Source organism: Melozone crissalis, unplaced genomic scaffold (genome assembly GCF_028551555.1).
Source record: "Melozone crissalis strain CALT ecotype California unplaced genomic scaffold, PUWL_Pcris_2 ptg000013l_1, whole genome shotgun sequence".
NCBI classification, from domain to species: domain Eukaryota; kingdom Metazoa; phylum Chordata; class Aves; order Passeriformes; family Passerellidae; genus Melozone; species Melozone crissalis.
In genome coordinates this window covers 29,710,520-29,726,817 of record NW_026535791.1, presented here as the reverse complement: position 1 = coordinate 29,726,817, position 16,298 = coordinate 29,710,520, and positions in this window count along the sequence as shown.

The window sequence follows — 16,298 nt, the reverse complement described above, 5'->3', positions numbered from 1 at the left end:
AGCAGACTTGATATGTAAAGTTATCATGAATCTAAGCAAAAATCTATAAAGTTCCTCTTTTACTGTATCCTTACAGAGTATTTTGAAAGCTTGAAAGCTCAGTCAGTATCTTGGATTGAAAACAGTAATAGGTAAAGTTCACAGTTAATATGTAATTGTCCATTATAAATCTATGAGTGCTCATTTTTTAAAGTTTCAAGAAATGGGCCTTCTTTAGGCATGATTTAGTTCTTTCATAAAGTCAAAAAACTGATTACACTATTCTAATGCATTTGTGCTGCTAAAAGCTCTTTGGATTTGTTTAGTTGGTTTTGGTTTAACGGGATTTTCATTCAATTAAAATAAAAAAGACAAAGGATTTGTGTAAAAGCTCACTTATATCTGAACAATTAACTACCTGTCAACTGGATTGCTGCGTTGTCTACACAGTAAAAATTGTAAGTAGATAGAACAAAAATTTCAGTGGACAGAAAGTCAAAATGTGAGATAAATGGCCAGTCGTGGAAGCCTTATTTTTTTGTATTTTAGAGAACAGACATGAAAAATCATTGTTCTTTTTTCAGTGATAATGTGAAAACAATTATCTCAGTCTTCATATTTGTAATGAAACAATAATAATTCTGTGTCTTTCTAAGATTAAGTACAAATTTTTGATCCTAAATGATTGGATCCTTCATACTCCAGAGTATTTAGAAAAATTAGATATAATGATTTAATTATTTTAGAAATTCCTGTGTCCAGCTCATTTCTGGTCTTGTCAGGTTTTCAAGAATTGTGGATTTAGAGAAGCAAAACATATTTGTAGGCGGTTCCATACTATGGAAGTAAAACTATGATTATTACTTCATTCAAGTCTAACTAAATTTTGACTGTGTTACTTATAAAAAAGAGAATGCATCCTCTTTACAGTTGGAACATTTGCATATTGAATGGGAACTATGTTTTTCTGGATATTTACATATGCAACAAATAATATAGTTAATTTAAAACAGAATCATCACAAATTGTGTAACTGTACAAAACTTATTTTCCTGTGGTTTATTTGCCTTTGTTTTTTGTTTGTTTTTCTTTCATGAGAGAATAGTTTAAACAATTGAACATTTTATACAATTGAAAATGCAATGTTGAAACTCTTTGAAATGCCTAAGTCACATTCAGCAAATATATCTGTAGTTCAGACAGAAATGGTAACTATTTATTCTTTTATATTCATAGTCTGATGTAGTCTAAAAGAATATTTAGAACAATGCTAAAGCAATACTACTTATTTTTGACATGGTTGAACTTTGGTTGTCATTTTCCTTCATATCTGAGTATCTTTCAGTTCCACATTTTCATATTTGTGAGTCAGTGAAAGCAGGTTTCCAAAGTCCTCATTTCAGAGTACATGTCTTCTTGAGTCTTCTGAGTCTTTATATATATTTTAGCATTAACTATCAGACCATATTTCCATCTGTCACAGTTCCCACAGAACTATGGCTTAATGTTGAAGTATTTGGTTCTCCAGATTAATCCCTTCTCACAGTTCAGGTTTAGGTCATTAACAAGATGTCAAGACAGGTAGATTTCAATTAAGACACTGGGAAAATTCATTCTGACTTATCCATATCTTGGTCTTATCTTTCTTGTTCCCATTTTTTTCAGCAATTCCCTGTTTAAATAGGTCCCTGTTGCTCTTCCTAAACTCTCTTCAATGTTCCCATGCCAGCAGACCTGATAACTCAAAAGATGATAAAAAAATAAAATATAGAGTATCCCGATTTAGAAATATATTCACAAGGATCATCAAGGTCCAATTTCTAGCCCTACACAGGTGTCATGGTTTAGGAATGTTATTCCTCAATCTAATTTTCCTGTTGAAACTCATGTGCCACTCACTGGCTTCCCCCTATTCCTCCCCTGAAGAAAATTGGAGACACAAAAGGTAAGATCACAGGCTGAGAAAAGAACAATTTACTGGAAACAACAAAGATATTAGAAAATTAATAGTAATAGTAGCACTATAAATAACAAATTGTACCAGATTCACATGTGATTTCTTAGAACCAGTGCTCCCTCCGCCACATTTACTCAACCCGAAGGAACCGCTTCTCTCCCTCCCCCTGCCTCTGGCATGGATATGAGGTGCACAGAATAACCTCTATGTCCTAGCCATGCCTCCTTCTGGCTACTGGCAAAAATTAACCCTGTCCTGGCCAGAACCAGGACAACAGGACCGTCCCAAGAATCACACCATGTGCCTGACAGGATATTGCAAATATTTCTTTAACTCTGTCAGACTCAGTGCCATGAGTTCCCTGCAGAGCCTGTTCCAGTGCCCAGATACCCTCTGGTTAATGAACTTTTTCTGAATATCAAACCTAAACCTCCTCTGAAACAGCTTCATGCCTTTACCTTGGGTCCTATCACTGGTCATAAGAGAGAAGAGATCAGTACCTTCCCCTCATGTAGAAACTGTAGACAATAAAGAGGGGCTTTGGTCACTTAGTCTATTCAACCTGGAGAAGAGTGGTCTCCCCTCTTCTCCAGGCTGAACAGACTGTGACCAAAGCCCCTCCTCATATGCCTTGCCTTTCACCATCTTTGTGGCCCTCCTGTAGACACTCTCTAATAGTTGTATATCTTTCTTATACTGTGGCACCTAAAACTGCACACAATGGCTTGAGGCGAGGCCACACTAGCACAGACTGAATCAGGAAAATCACCTCCCTTGACCAGCCAGTGATGCATCCCAGGACACAGCTGAACCTTCTGGGGTCATGTCACACTGTTGACTTAGTAGAATGGGACTTAATGTTAGAAGAACCAAGGCTTGAATAGTGGAGACTAGTAAGTTTATAAGAGTAGTGGTATATGGAGGTTGAAATACCACTGAACCAAGTGCAACCCAGCTCCTGACAAATGATGCTTTTGAGACCTTTTTTCCTCTTTTTATTCTTGCAGAATTGTCTTCTGCCATTTAAGACAGAACAGAAAGCCTTTAGACATGCTTCTAGAAAGCCAAATTATTTCATTACCTTAACATGATGGGTTTTATGTAAAACAAAGTAACAGATGGTAAGGTGTAGGTCTAGAGACAAAGGACTTTTCCAATTACTTATGAAGAGGCAAAAAATGAGCAAATCTGCATAATTTTTTATATAATAAAAAGGTAGAAAGCGATTTCCAGACTGATTGGAATAGGATGCCATTAAAATTGCTTCTTAAGGGAATATTTTAAGTGCCTGTTTTCAAAATGAAGTGCCTGTAAATCATGGGCATAGATAACAGCTGTACTGACCTCTGTGTCTAAATGCAGTAATATTTCCATGATTTCAAAATTTTCATAATTTATATGATTCATGTAAGAATTTATGGTTACTCAAAGGCATCAGAAAGACAGTTTAAGTGCTACTACTCATAAGACTTGCCAAAGGATTAATATCAGCAGATTTATTTTCTAAATTTTATTGCCATTGTATATCATAGTTCTTCTAATATCATCTCTCTGTACTACAATAATTTCATCCTAAAGTAACTCAGAGTATAAAACCCAACTGAAGAAATTATTATAAAAACGACATAATGAAGAGATGGATTTGTAAAAACATTTCTATAATTAGAATTTTATTCATAGACAAAATAGAGTTTATTTATAAGAGCAATTCACCTCTTTGTACACATCCTGACAAAAAAACCATCACATATTCTGTTATAAATTAATCTGAATCTATTTAAATTTAGTATGATTTTCAGTGTATGTGTATGTAGTGTATGTTGCTTAACAAACTATTTGAAAATACTTTTTTGTTTGTTTGATTTCTTATAAAATGAATTAAAAAAAAACTTTTTGGCTATCACTGGTGCTCAGCTCATTGTAATTGAAACTAACACATCTTTGAAATATTTCAAGCAACAGTCAAATTTAATATGCACATGGATTTATGAATGATTTCCATAAATATTCAAAGTGGTGAGGCAAAGTTTTCCCTGCAAAAGTAATTTTCTCAGACTCTGCAATGCTTAATAGACTATTACTCTAACATGCTGTATTTAGTTTTGCATCTTCTATACTGGAAGCATCTTTTCAGAGTGAACATTCCTTTAACAGTCTGTGGACCTTACAGTACAGATCACTTCTGTCACTGAATAAGTTAAAAGTGTCGAGTGTAAAATATTAAGTAATCTAATGTAGTTTTAACATTTATAACTATATAGAAAAGCATACTTATAAAGGTTCTGATAAACTTTTGCAAATGGAGTGACATTCTTCACTAGTAAGAGAGAAGTAGCAATATACTCTAATAAAGTAGTGAGTTAATTAAGAAAAATTCAATCAGAAATGCAACAGTGTTTTAACAAGATTGGATGGGAAGGTACATTTGGTCATTTACTGCATAGAGGACAGCGTCACTTAAAGATGTCAGGGACAACCTTCTGTCGAGGCAGGAGGTTCAGAAAGAACCCACCTATCCATTCTCAGAGAGGAGTTAAGGTGCACATTAGTCTGAGACTTGGTCAACAGTTTATGGCTAAAGGATTCTATAGGCACAATGAATCCTATATATCACTTAGCTAAGATTTCAAATTTTAGCACACTATTAATCACTTTCTAAGGATCCATTATAGTAGGAGATTTCTCAGCTTCTAGGAGTAACCTTGAGAAGCACCCCTACTCGAGGTGAAGTCCTAGCGTGAGGCCCCTGCTATGCAGGAGAGCTCAGCAGGCCAAAGTAGCATGATTGACTTATTTGTGAACTACAAAAACATCTGAGCCAATGCTCTAGACATCCCCTGTGTATCATGTTGCCGTTTGTTCCCCAAAGTCCACAGCAAGCTGGAAATGGCTATAAAAGCACCACTGGTGGCTATGGATTAAACAAGAAGCAGGGGGAGAGAGGCACACTGTCACACTCCATGCCATGACTACAGCCAATTTATCTTACCTCCAGAGGCATGTGGTATGGCCAGTCTCTGAATGTGAGTATGCATAAGTTATGTGTGTTTTGAACAGACACGGTCATAAACTCAGGCACAGATATTTCACCTAATAGAAAGAGCCTGACATACTGGATGCACAGCTTTTACCTATTCATTAATTTTAGTCTGAGAATCTCTCTTAGTTCCTATGAAAATCTTTCAACCTTTACCTGCCAATCTACTTCTACCAGAACCAGCCAGGTTCCTTCACTCAATGCTTGTCAACACTTTTCAAAATGTCTCTTCTAATTTCAGTCACAGAACAAAGAGAGATTTTCTAAAAATGTTTTCCTTTGTCTGTTCAACAGCTGCTTAATTTAAAGCAGTGCAACTGCAGATATACAACTATCTTGTCCTAATAAAGGACTATGAAAAAATTACCACAGTACTCTGAACAAATAGTCTTGAAGAACCCAAATGTTTCTAGGCTTCAAAAGAATACAGTGATTTTTTTGTACAACTTTATTTTAATGTGTCTTTAATGTGTCCTGGGAGTTTATATGCAATATCTTGATGAAAAGTGATAGGTTAGCTTTCAGGAATTTCAAAGCTGGAGAAAAGTATGTGGTAGATTCAGAATCTTCCTCTTCTGTGAAACTTCTATAGTGTCCTTTACTCAGAGTTAATTGTGAAATTGGAAGCCATAATGATTGTTTACTTTTTCTGAGCACCCAAAATTACTTGGAAATGTTAATACCCTAGCTGTCTTTCGATGTCTTTCTACAGCTGTCCTGGAAACATTAGTAAAGTTTGGGATCTATTTGAAATAAGCTAAAGGATAAAAACCTAATTAGTGCCAATCAACATTATTTTCTCAACAGTATGTCTTCTAAAAGAGGTTTTGGGAAAGAAATGTAAGGGGAACATTTATGTACTTAGAAAATTTTCAAAGGGGTAATTTTAAGGCATCCTAATTCAAACCAACAAAAAATATTAGTTCCTGCTATGGGAGGGATAAATATTTAATGTACTATTTATAGTGAAGAAAAAATTATCTGTACTACTGCAGGCAAATGGATCTGATCATCCTAATATACAAAGTGTAGGACAATTTAGAATATAAGAAAAATTGAAAAATATGAAAAGGATTTCAAAGAAAATTTATGGGTTCTATTATAACTTGATGACATATATATTTATATATATGAATATCACAGGTATTTCATTTAGGGTGCATGTTCTTGAATTTATCAGAAAAATGAAATGCAAAGCATGCATCTGCCTGGACTTCAACAGAGCACTTGATATAGCACCATGTGTAAAATACAGGTCAAATTAGAAAAGATAAAAATTACTAGAACTGCAAAATTATTTAGATAAAAAGATAAAAGATAAAAATTACTAGAACTGCAGAAACTGCAAGGTTCTAGTCAAAGGGGAGAAGACAGCATATATTATTGATACTAAATATATTATGAAAGATAAATAAAATAATGCTTCTCAAGGGTTAGGTCAGTAATACTCTTAAGTGAATTTAAAGATATTATGTGTGAATCAGGAATACCTCAAGGACTTTTACCAATGTTGAAAATGTAAAAATCATTGTAATCCTAGAGAAAATGAAGGCTCATTCCACACAAGTACTGCTAAAATAAGTACAAGCAATCAGAATAGAGTCATTGAAGAAAATAGCAACAAAGCAGGAAACAATTTCTTCTAAGAGTATTTGCTCTTCTGTTCCATAAAATAGAATCTGTTACTTTGACTTTCAATGCCAATTTTGGCTAAGATATTCTTCTTTGTGTTGCAGAAAGTTACTTGTACAGATGTGTACATTTCACTGAGTGGTGAGTAACTGATGAATCAGTTCTAGCTGACAGAATGATAGCTTCACAACTTTAATGATTTTTTTTTTAATTGTTCATACTCACGGGAGAAAAATTCGGCGAATTTTGGTATCACAGAGGTAGACATATAACTTTTGACAGAACAAAATTTTGTGTTTTGTAACCGGAAACTAGTAAGAAAAATCAGTGACAAAAACCTAAGGGCAGAAGTTCAGGCTCATTGAAGGAGCTGTATCATATTCAGTCCTTTGAGGTACCAATATGTCACAGCTGTGAATAATGCAAATGGTGTCCTAGGATTTGTCAGCTGAGTTAGGACAATATTAGCTCCATTATACAAAATTCCAGGGAGATAGTCTCTGAAATACGTGCTCTGGTCATTCATATTGAAAGGAGATGAATTTAAACTGACAGATGGAGAGGGCTTCTGTGATAATGCAGAAAATTGGAAGTCTATTATATGAGAAGAGATTGGAAGCACTGGGCTTGGTTAGTCTGGTGACACAAAAAGGGGATAAGGTTCCTGCCTATAAATTTATCAAAGGTTACAGACTATGTAAGGTAAAGGGACAAATGGATACAATAAATATGTTTCGCTTGAAACTGAAGAATACCTAGTAATTCTATGGCATGTATGGAAGCATAGTATTTGCAATGTATTACGGGAGAAAAACCAAAGATTAATAAAACAAAGATTACTTTAAATACATTTCCATTTTTTTTAAGGATTACCAACTATGATTCCTGCAATAAAAGAAGCAGCTACTATATGAATGTATTGCATGAACATGTATTGAAAGACATATACAGATATGAAATATATACATTGACTATAGGCCTGCATGGCTTTAAATACCTGGTCAAACATCTGGAAATATGAAATTGAATAAAATCAACCAACTGATTTGTAATGGAGACAGTTGCAGGCCTGGGAATAACAGATTCTACTATCTGTACAGGGTGGAAAGAACTCTCCTTTTTTTTGCAATTCCTTAAAAAGAGATTTTCAGTTTGCCTCTAGGTCAGCATGAACTTGCACATTAATATGTAGCTAAAACAATTAATCTAATTCTCAGCTGTCTTAATTTGATAAAATGAATCCCACTCATACACTGTAACAGGCCTGAGTAGGTTGTCACTAGCAGAGTCTCTCAGATTACCTAGAGAAAACTGCAGCCTAACACAAGAAAGTGGAAGGGATAGACACCAAGGCTGTCTCAAAGAAGTAGCTTGACTTCAAAATAAATGAGATTTATTAGATAAAAAAGTAAGGAGTGTGTGAAGAAGAGAATAGAATTCTCTATAGCAGTGTGAAAATAAAGTGTTGGTAATAGTAGGAAAATTATGGTAAAATAATTCCAGGGGCATATTTTGGCAAAGAAGAAAACAACAACAGAAATCCTCTACACCCACAGCCAATGACAATCAAGTATAATGTAGAAACACTTGAGAAAAGTTCTGGTTGAACAACATGCATTGTGATAGACTGCTAGAATTTAGGGAGAATATATCCATGTCCAGAATCTGGTTTTTTTATTTTTTTTAATATGTATAATCTGCTACTAGTCCGTAGCTATCTGTGTTCTGTGACAACTCTTCACGATTCACACAAAATTCATATTTTGTATGAATGCCTCTTTCTTCTGCTCTTTACCACCTTCTGCTCAATACCATTGCTATTGAAGGCTTTTTTCTTGAGATCCTTGGGGTTATTCTGGGTGCATTTTTAATGCAGCAATTGTTCTGGCATGAATAGAAGCTAAGGAAAGCATAGGTGGTAAAAATAAAATCTGAATATTTACAAGCAGAAAAATAGAGGTCTTAGTAAGAGACAAATGCTGCTGGTGTAAGAGAGGCATCTCAAAAAATGTGATTCCAGTGCCTTAGCCCAAGAATTTTGTTTAATTTTAGTGACATCCTTGGACATATCTTCCAGTTCAGTGTGGATGTCTCAGATGTCTTAGGTGCCTGTGATGGATGCACGCAATCCCTTGACCAAGCCAGCAGTAGTTCAACACAGGCCTCAAAGGGGGTAAAGGCATGATCTGCAGGCAGTGGAAGATCTCCTCCAGTCCCATTCTGTTCTCTGAAAACCCACAGAGGAGCAGAGTGACACAGTGAGCATTGATGCACAAGTGCTTGAGGAAGAAGTAGCAGGGGCAGGTTTTGAACCAGCCGCAACCCTCATTCCCTGTCCTTGCAGTGCTGTGGGGAAGCAGGTAGGGAACTCGGCAGAAAAGTGGAGACTGAGAAGAAAGGACAAGGGTGGAGAAGGTGTTATAAGATTTGGGTTTATTTCTTATATCCTACTCTGATTTTATTGATAATAAATTAACCTAATTTCCCCAAGTTGAGCACATTTTGCCCATGATATTAACTGGTGAGTGGTCAGTCCCTGTCTTTATCTTGACCCATTAGGTTTTCATTACAATTCCTTTCCCCTGTCCTGTAGAGGAGGAAAGTGACAGAGTGACTTTGGTGGACACCTGGCTTCCAGCTGGAGTCAACCCATCACAATACAGAAGTCCTAGTAGACCAGTGTGCATAAAGATAATACTCTACCAGCTTCTCCTTAGCTTCACAACCCTGGCAGATGGCACAATTGCTTGAATTGTTTTCAGGGTTTTTCCTGACTTGTGCTGCTAGGTAAAAAACTGTAGATACAAATTATTTATATCTGCCTAAAATTAATCAATTACTACTTTCTTCCTAGTCAATGAAAGCAAAGTTTAAAATAAAATTATACCTAAAATATTATATATATGCTTCAATTCCTAAATACAGATCCATATAAAAAAATAGATAATAGTTCTTTTAATTCCAAAATGACAAATATATTTCTCATCAGGAAATAAGAATCAAGGTGCTATAACGGACTGCCCAAAATAATTTCTGAAAGCATTATGCACTTTCTGATGTGTGTACATTCATGTGATTTCTGAGAAAGTGCAATTATATCTAAAAAATGAGTGATACAATGTAAAAAATATGAAAAGCTATGAAGCAATTTTTTAGAACAAAAATTAATTCAAAAAATCTTCCAGATTTTAAAAATTTTAGAACAGCAGTAGGATTTTATAAAACAAAAGACTCCCTTCTCTTATGTCTCTAGAGAGATCATCATCACAGGATAAATTTATTATATATTTGCATACATCAATATCTTCAAGATCTTGTTACATGTCAGCTTGCTGTAAAAACAGACCTAATATGACAAAGTGAAGTGTTTGATATAAAAGCCTAACAGCAGAAAACTGTATTAAACCAGGTTCATCTAACACTGGTTAGGTCTCTGAGACCTTCAAAGCGAAATGAAATCACACAAGAGCTACAGAAGACCTGCCCTGGCAGCAGGTGAGCAGAATATTCATCAGCATCTCAAACAGTATTAGATCCTCATGTGTAGGCAACAGAATCGGGCCCCTGGTATGCAACCTGGGATTAACTGAGCTGTTCTCTAGACATCACTGACTGTCCTGATTAGATTTACATTGACAATAATCTAAATTCAGACACCTGGTTCATGTAAAGACACTTAGGTATAGATATAAAAAGACATTTGAGAATAGACAGATAAATGCAGTTACTACTGAGCTGAAACCAACATTTAAAGCTCATTAGAATTCAAACAGAAATGCAAAAAACAGCTGTATTAATATTTTAAATGCTTTTTAAATTCATATTTTCTAATCAATTTTGCATACACATTTAATTTTTATACTCTGAAGATAATTTACAAGGTATGACCGGTGTCATATATTTTAATATTTTTCTGTTTATCCAGTCTATACTTGTACTACTTCATGACCTGTTTCCCATTAACATTTCCTGTAAATAAGGCATTCAGCTGCTATTACTGCCTTTGAGAACCATTTCTGAATGTTTTTCTGCAAGGAGAGAAATTGCAGTTAGCTTGGTTTCTAAGAAAATCTGACAGCTATAAAATTATTTTTTTTTCATGAAAGCTAGGTTTTTAAGAATCATGCAGCCCAAATCTGGGGTATACAATAAATTGACCTGTAGAATTTCATTCTACTTATCTATTATAGTTTTAATAATAAAATATTTTGTATTTCAGCAGAGATAGTAATATTTCAAAGTTACATGAACCTTACAGAAGATGGCAGCTCCTATCTTTGTGATCTGACAACTAAAAGCAATCAGTTCAAAACAAGACAAGACGTGTTTTACGTTACATTAAGAAAAACTTAAAATCATCAAACCCCCAGATGTTTCTGAGATATTAATGGTTCAGGTGTCCTAATTTTAATAGCTGAACTCCACAAGGGGGTATCTTTCAAAGAATATGTTTTAGACAATATACCTTTATTTTTCAGTAACTTCTCATATGACTCAGAATCAGAATCTTTTACATTACAATAACAAAACAAATCAAAAGAGCAACAATAACACAAAACTAAACAAAAAACAATAAGCATTAAAATGGGCAAAAATTAGGACTGGGCTGCAAGTTTTGAAGATGTATAATACAGTAGATCTAACACCAGAACTATCCAGAGAATGCTTGGATAACTTTAGGTCATCTTTATCCTGTCAAAAGAGAATGTTATAGGTACACAAATTGTTCACAGAATTGCACAATCATGAAGTTTAGAAGTAACTTCAAGTGGTCATTTAGGTCCTAAATGCATCTTCTGTGCAGAGCAGTTAAATCAGATTGCTTTGAACTGTGTACAGTAAGTTTTTGAGTATTTCTACAGACAAATATTCCACAATTGGTCTGGGCAACGTGTTCCAGCATTTGACCACTCTCCTATTGAGTACTGTTAACTTTTTTCTAGTAAAACTTCACAGCGTGTTCCCTTTTCAGGCCCAGTAGGGAAATGATTGCTTTTTCCTCAGCTGAGATGTGTTCAAGCATTGAAAAACAAGGTCACTGAAAGTTGCTGATTTACTTGTCTCTCCATAACTATTCAGTGTCTTCATTTCATGCTATTAAAATCAGAATTACTTCAGGTGTATGGAGTACAATGCCTTCATAGAAAGAAAGGAAAAACCTTGCAAACTGCAACAAATTATGTTGATCCTCTGAATTTCTTAAATTTTATGCATGGCTATCATTTTCTTCTGTCTTCTGGTCAAATGTTTTGGGTTCAGATCTCAGTGAATGCAAGATCGGGAGATCAATGCTGGAGAGGTGAAAGAATCAAACATGTGAGAATGGTCAGCAGATGTTCCTATTTACCTGATACTGCCTAATGTTTCACCTCTTCATTATACAAAAAGAAGAAAATGAGAACAGGGGTTTAAAATCTTAGCCTACTTTCCCCCCCTTTTTTATCTTCAACTCTTTTTTTCTTTCTCTTCATTTTCATTTCCATTCTTGGTTAAATATATATATGTACTTATTATATATTCATATCTATTTATGTAGATATACTAAACCAAAGTAAAACTAAACTAACCTATTATTAATCTGCAATGTTCTATTTTCATGCTTTAGTCAAACTGAAGAATAGATGTGGGAAATGCAAGGCAAAGGTTAACATCTCTATCCTATTACAGCTGTAGTCACTTGAGACAAAGTTTATCTTTAAACACTCTTCTTTTTCCTTTTTTCTTTTTTTTCAGCTTACTGCAGTCTTTTTGCTTGCCTTTCAGTAATAAATTTGTTCAAACTCTGTGTGTTCTCTAAAGATTTCAAAATGTAGTATCTTCAAATACCGATGCCCACAGCCTAAATTACGTCAGCTGGAGTTGTAAGGTAAATGTTTGGTTCAAGTCTTGCAAATAATGTTTGAGTTAACAAACCTTTATTCATTTCCTAATATTTTTTCACGTCCTGAAGGTACTTCAATTGCATATTTAAGTATTATCTCAAAACAGGGAAATATCTGAAGCTTCCACAGTATAACGGCACTGGTCTTGGTGATCTAGGTGCCAAAAGAAACCTGTAATAACTCATTTGTCCAGGGTAAGAAGGAAAGCCTGGTGAAGGCTCTAGAGCACAAGTCCAAAGATGAGCAGCTGAGGGAGCTGGGGTTGTGTAGGTTTGATAAGAGGAGGCTCAGGGGGGACCTTGCCTTTCTCCTCAGATTGTAGCAGGAAGGGGATCACCCTGCAACCAGTGACAGAACAAGAAGACATAATGTCAAGCTGTGCCAGCAGAGATTCAGGCTGGACATCAGGAGAGATTCCCTCATGGAAGGGCTTGTTAAACATGGGAATGGACTGCCCAGGGAACTGATGGAGTCACCATCCCTGAAACAGTTTAGGAAAAGACTGGATGTGGTACTTATAGCCATGGTCCAGCTGACAAGGTGGAGTCCAGTCAAGGGTTGGACTTGACAGTCTCAGAGGTCTTTTTCCATATACATAATTCTGTGCTTCTGTGACTCTCACATGCCCAAAATGTGAAGTTATTCCTCGTAGTATTAGATAAATACATGCCTGATCTGTACAACTTCAATTGTCAAATCTGGTTACATAAAACATGGAATGTTTTTCAGCCCTGAAAATCATCACGTACAAATATCTGGCTGTGGAGAAGGGAAAATAAATCTTACAGAGAAATAAAACTGTATATCTTTTAAAGACTGCAAAACAGGTTTGAAACAGTTTGTCAAGGTGTTTAACTAGTAAAATAATTGAAATTTGTCTTACTTCCTCCTTTTTCTTTTAGTACATTTAATGTTATTTATAGCTGTCCTTCCTCTGTTTTGTTACTTTTCTGATGTCACTTTTGTTTTAAAATCTCTTGTATCGTCCTTATTCCAAGGCATAATAAGTTATTCTGTTTTTTTTTTTTTCCTTTTCAGGAATCCCAGGCCTTGGACGCCAGAGAGAAATGTCTGGAGGAAGGAAGACTTATCCTTGGTAACAAAGGATCAGATTAGGGAACAACTTAGAATTCTTGAATAATAGCATGAATCAAATTGGAATAAATCTTTAAGGATCATCCAATCCAAATCACATTACATGGACAGGGATACCTTCCTCTAGATTAGGGTGCTCAAAACATTTTTTAACCTGCTTTGAACACTTGGAAAGATTTGGCACCCAAAGATTCTCTTGGCAACCTGTCCTAGTGTCTCACTGGACTTGTAACAAAAGAAATTCTTCATATCCTATTTAAATCTCTCTCCTTTCAGACTGAATCCATCACCCCTTGTCCTGTCCCTCCAGGCCCTGGTGAAAGTTCCTCTCCATTCTTCTTATAAAAACACTTTAAGACTCAGAAGACTGTCTTCTGTTTTACAAGATGAACACCCCAACTCTCTTGACCTGTTTTGATAGCATAGGTGCTGTATCCCTCTGATGATTCCCTCTGCTATCCTCTGAATGTTCTCCAACACTTCCATGTCTTCCTTGCAATTGGTATTCCAGAGCTGGACACAGCACTCCAGGAGGGGCTCCCATGAGAGCAGAGTATAGGGAAAAACTCATCCCCCTCCATCTGCTAGCCATTTTTCTGTTGATGCAGACCTGCGTATGATTGACTTTCTGGGCTGTGAGCATACAGTACTGGCTTATATTTTTTCAACCATCATTATCATCAAGTCCATGCCCACAGGACCATTTTCAAAATATTAATCTTCATGGTACTGGGAGTTGCCCTGCTGACCCAGGTACAAGACTTTACACATTGAGGCCTTATCAGTTTCATGAGGTCCACCTGGATGCACTCCTCAAGCCTGTCAAAGTCCTTCTGGAAGGCATTTCCTCCATCTAGTGCATCAACTGCACCACTCAGCTTTGTGTTCTTTAGATCCCACAACAGAGGTGCTTTACTTTCATGTATAAGTAGTTTTTCATTCAAAGACAGCAAGTTCTTCATAACTTGGTAAAGAGTTACATTAGTATTCTCCTACATTAACCTCACTTTTTAACCTTATCCCCTGCATTGATTTGATTACAGAACTTACATGCTGAAGTAGCTAGACACTGTGAAGGAGAAACAAATTCTTTTATCTCATTCCTCCACCAAGGTCCTTGTTGGAGTCACAGTGTAAAACCTCAGCTCAGTAGGAAAATGTCATTCTTACCCTTTGATGTATTTAGATTATGAGTCACATAGAGCTACCAAGTATCTGGTTTTATTATGAAAAGAGAAAATGATTACAAATGCATTTTCAGCGAAGCTCTCATCTAGGGACTAGAACCGTCGCTGAGATTAAGATAGGTCTCTTTCTTTGTTTCTTTTGTGACTTAACAGCTGAAGTCTTTTCTCTCCCAAAGTATTGTATTACTTCAGCATATCACTTCACTAACAGAGAGACTGGAAAAGGCACAAGTGGATTCTTTTGGATAACTAAAACTCTCTTTATGATAACACTTCATAAAAACTGAGTTGTTTTCCTTCGTTATTGTAGAATTTATTCAAGGAAAAAAAATCACAGAATCTGTCTTCCTTTAGGCATCAAACTTAGATATTTAAATCTGAAAAAGTCATAAAACTTTTGCAGTGAAAGGAGTGAGAGGTGTGCTTCCATTGTAGAGTCTTTGATGTAGAGTCTTAGAGAGATTGACAGGTGAGAAAAGTCAGATGTTCTATCTGCTTATTTGTCAAATCTCATACAGAGGATGAAATTCATATAGTGAAGACCTCTGGAGCAGATGCAAATAAATGAAGAATGCTTTTTTGAAGGTGAAAAGATATGTTTTCTTTTCTCTTCATGTATACTGCCAAAAAGAACCTAGTTTATCTTTCAATAAATTAGGACTATTTTGGACAATGTGTTTGTATATGTATGTGCTTTTAGTGAAACTTGGTGAAAACTATTCTTTCTGATATCAGAATGACAATGACATTTTGATTTTCCACTTAAAAACTCAGAAAGAACAGAAGTGGTCCTTATTTAGGCACTGGAGTGGGTTCTCCCCACTCCGCTTTCTCATTATATTTGCAGTACCTGTCAAAGTTTGGGTTGCAGGGGTGCTTCAGGGATGGCTGTTGTAAGAAGAGGTTGGAGCAGCCCAATGCCAGGGACAGACAGCTCCTAATAGGTCTACAGCAGACTTCAGTTTGTAGAAGAACCTATGCTGAAGGAGAAAATTGTGAGGCAGGAGAGGCAGAGAGGAGCTGACATGGACTCCTAACACTTAATTGCCCATCCCACCCTGCCCACTCTGGGAAGCTTGGTAGCAAAATCAGGAGAGAAACAGTGAAGTTTAGTCTGAAGAGGCAGGGTTAGAGGAGAAGTGGGGGTTTTTTTTAATAATTTGTCTTTGCTTCCCATTACCTGAATCTACTTTACTTGAAAATAAATTCCATAAATTTTCCCCAATCTGAGTTTGTTTTGTCCTTTATGGTAAATGATAAGTAGTCTGCCTATGTTTATTTTGACCCATTAGTTTTTTCTTCCAATTTTCTCACCCGGTTCTGTTGAGGAGGGAAAATAGCAAAATTCTGGGTGGGTATCCAGCTGCAGAAGTCCTTACACAACCATAATCACAAACAAGCTATTTTTCTCATGAAAATGGCTAGGACCAAGAGATTATTCTTTGTCATCTCACATCATTGCCAGGGGCAAGGGGGAAGGGAGTCCCTTCTGAGGAAAAGGATTCCCATATGGTTAAATAAATGTGGCA